General features: G+C 31.6%; 2 non-coding genes across 2 annotated transcripts; one reads left to right on the top strand and one right to left on the bottom strand.

The window, feature by feature from the left end:
- Positions 1 to 1561: 1561 nt before the first annotated feature.
- Positions 1562 to 1633, bottom strand: Trnad-guc. The gene has a single exon. It is a non-coding gene; the product is annotated as a tRNA-Asp (tRNA).
- Positions 1634 to 2642: 1009 nt separating this feature from the next.
- On the top strand, positions 2643 to 2714 carry Trnad-guc. The gene has a single exon. It is a non-coding gene; the product is annotated as a tRNA-Asp (tRNA).
- The last annotated feature ends 1108 nt before the right edge of the window (positions 2715 to 3822 follow it).

Raw genomic sequence — 3822 nt, 5'->3', positions numbered from 1 at the left:
TAGATAGATGTTGTCTTTTATATGAATAATATTTAAGCAGCTTATTTGAACTATTGACGTTTGGTAATCAATAGCAGGTAAATACCGTAATTCTCTTATCTAGTTTGTACAACAAGCTTATCTCTGCTATACAATTCAATGTTATTGTTAACTGCACTGCGAAACTATATTACAAATTGTTTATTTGACCTCAGTCTTGTGACGTCATCGATAGCCATACATCGACCAGAGTTGTGAATTCTAATTAAAAATCGCTCTATATCTTTTGTACTCTTTGTTAAGTAGGTAAACTGCTAGAATTTAAGAAAGGCAATGCAACACTATTTGTAGTTACTTTAGCAAGTATATTATGCCGGGAAGTTATCGCTTTACTCTTAGAATGATATAAACAAAGTCAAAAAAACAAACGTAAAAAGAAAATATTATGGGCTACTGAATGGGTTACTTTACCAGTCTACCTTTGTCATAGAATAACTTAGTACCGAAGATTTTGATAGACGATTTTGTTTTTTCTAATACAGTAACATAAACACAGTAAGTGGATATCGTACGATAAGAAATATGTAAAACAAGAAATCGTAATATAAATATTCTATTCCAATCTTTTTCTATATAAATTTGTTTCAATATAAAACTTGAAAGAGCTTAAATCCTCAAATATAAAATTGCTGTTGCGCTGAAATAAAATAATACGTATGCAATTTTGTATTTCAATAAATGTTACTCACGTAGACAATTTGTTGTGTTTAACTCATTTTTCCTTACGAAGCATTTTCACTGTTTTTAAATATTAAAATAAACAACATTATCTCGACCATACCTCAGAGAGTAAGGCAAAGACCTCCATTTAGTGTTCGGATGCTCTGACATTCATATATCTGCCAAACTTCCATGTAGCATATCAGTTTCCGCTGCTTGTGATACCGCCCCTCTTTTGTATTAATTTTTTCAGCTAGTTATTTTGATTTGTTAAATGATTTGAAGATTATTTCTATCAAATTTAAACAGTAAAGTTTTAACACAGTAAAAATGAACGCTGGTAGAGTTTTATGAACACGATAAATTCAACATGGAGGCGCTCGGTTTCAAAGACAGGTTCAGTGCGTTGTTTATTCACTCAATTGAACGACATAAATCAGCGATGTCTACTGTAATTAAAAGTGGGCTCTCGTATCGTGAGTACATTTTAAGCAAGGGAGAAGAGCTGCTGTGACAAATTGTGGCGATTCAATTTTGCTTAAATAAACTATTCAATTAATTTACGAACGACGACGAAATCAATTATTTTGACAATTTAGATTAAATATTTTATGGGTAATAATAAAAACAGATAGTTTATTTTATGCTGCGGATTAAAATAGATATTGAAAACCAAGAGTAATTCGTACAGTACAGAGCCGCTAAGTAAAAAAAATCTCTGCCTCGGGGAATCGAACCCTGGTTCACTCGTGACAGGTGGGGATACCACTATACTACCAAATATAGTAACTACACTTGGCAAATTATACAAGTCACAGTAAAGTCTCGGTTACAAATGTAAAATAAAAATAAACAAAAAGTCCTCCCCGGCGGGGAATCGAACCCCGGTCTCCCGCGTGACAGGCGGGGATACTTACCACTATACTACCGAGGATATGATCACATTTACAAAAGCAATAGAAGGGCTAAACTACAAACATTTTTTTTATTCATTAACCTTTAATTCACGCGTTATATGTGTGTGATCTAGATTATTAGAGATATTATTATTATTATCACCGTTACAACTATTTGTATGTTTAAATTCTGTTTAAAAACTGTTAACTTAAGCATGCTGTTGTTAAGCTTACTTAGCCTGTACTTTATAAAGAAATTAAATTTGCAATGAGTTCCGACGCATTTTAAACAGCCAAACTTCGCCGGAACATTCCCGACCAGTCTGCAAAGCTTTATTTAATCGAAAACTATTTTAAACCAAAACTACATCTTTAATGTAAAGTCAAAAGGAGTTGTAATTTAAATTGGCTTTTATAATAAGCTTTGAAAACATTTCTTGATGTTCTGTAAATTTCAAATTAGTTTCATAAAATAATTAAGCATCACAGGTCATTCATGGTTACAAATGACTGTTTTGACGTTATTAAAAGTTTTAAAAGAAGAGAACCGCTTTTGATCTTTGACCTTCTAAGACTTCTTGGGAGACAGGAGTATATCTTTTCACATCATGAATGGAATCATTACTTAAAGGTTATAAGGTCGAAAGTTTTGTAAGTCACAAAATAAATGTAGAAATGTTTAACATTTTGCTTCGAAATTTTAGATGGGACACAACTAAATGTTTATTTTAGTTTATCGGAAAATACTTGTCCAGGACCGTTGAGTTCGCTCACATTAGCACAGATTACTGAAATATTTGCTGGGGTGTGGGGGTTGAACTTAAAATTCAAATACAGGCATGGGGATTATGCTTACCATTTCATAAATTTTTAGTCTGACGTGAACGTTTCGGTCAGGATGGTTGCGAGGAAAATAAATTCTTAAATATTTCATAGGTATTTAAAAGCCGGATTTTCATATAGCATATATATATTTACGTATTATGCTATAAATGCTTAATACCAAAACTTTACTCAAATTGTAGTATTCACCAAGTACAGGTACTATCCTCGGTAGTATAGTGGTAAGTATCCCCGCCTGTCACGCGGGAGACCGGGGTTCGATTCCCCGCCGGGGAGAGACTTTTTTGCATTTTGTACGTTTTATTGAAGTGGGTTATAAATTGCTTTTTAATTTTCAGTTTTTTACAATTGTCTAATGGTTATTGATCTAGAGTAACCTAATTTTGAATTTCTAAAATCTTACTTCTTACTACTTATTATAAATTTGAAAGTTTAGATGGATGGATGGATGAATGGATGTTTGTTAGAGTTTGTAGCCTAAACGGATTTCGATGAAATTTAGCATAGATGTAGAGGATAATCTGGAAGCACACATAGGCTACTCAGTTTTTTTTATCTCGCGCGAACGGAGTGGTGGGCGATTGCTAGTTTTACATACATAGATTGTAAAATGTTCTTCTGTATTTCATTTATAGTAACTGTATGAAAGTTCAAACATTATCAAAATCATAAAACGATAAACACTTTAATGAATTGTTAATAAATGTTACCAAAATGCACTTTAGTTGATAATTTTGCTAATTGTTTTACGCTACATTCAATACAATAAGTATTATTGTATGAGTTTTAACTGCTAACTTTAATTTAACTATGCAGGATCGGCAAATGTATTACGAATTAATGAACCGAAATTTGTGTTACCGCTTCGTGTTATTACATTGGATGCATTCAATTATTTTTGAATGAAAACATTTTTGAAATCACATCTTTCATATACGTATTTAAAATATTGTCAATTATTGTTTAAGGATTAAACAATCAATACTATTTAATAATTTTTTGGGGGGCTCTGTGCCGCCCTCTCGTACCTCTAACATTTGGATCAGGGACGTTGCTTACTTTTCCTATTTTCAACTTATTTCTTTGTTAAAACTTCAACTTTTTAAATTTTACAATATTATACTTAAACTATTTACAAAATTTCCTATTTTTATCTAGTCTTATTTTTAAATATCACTTTTTGCACTACATATTTACAAAATTTTATAAAATCTTTCGTGGCTTCATTTCTTAGTAAGCTTATATTAACAAGCTTGACTGCATATACTGTGGCAGAATAAACTCTCCGCTAAAGAAGCATTTTAAATCGTATCCTAATGTGGCATGTTGTCATAAAAGTATTTTGTTTCTCAGTAGTTTGATTGTTGATATATTTAGATATATC

The sequence above is a fragment of the Papilio polytes genome, unplaced genomic scaffold, assembly GCF_000836215.1.
Source record: "Papilio polytes unplaced genomic scaffold, Ppol_1.0 DF821289.1, whole genome shotgun sequence".
Classification (NCBI taxonomy): domain Eukaryota; kingdom Metazoa; phylum Arthropoda; class Insecta; order Lepidoptera; family Papilionidae; genus Papilio; species Papilio polytes.
The sequence above is the reverse complement of the archived record's forward strand: the minus strand, read 5'-3'. Positions and strand labels throughout refer to the sequence as shown.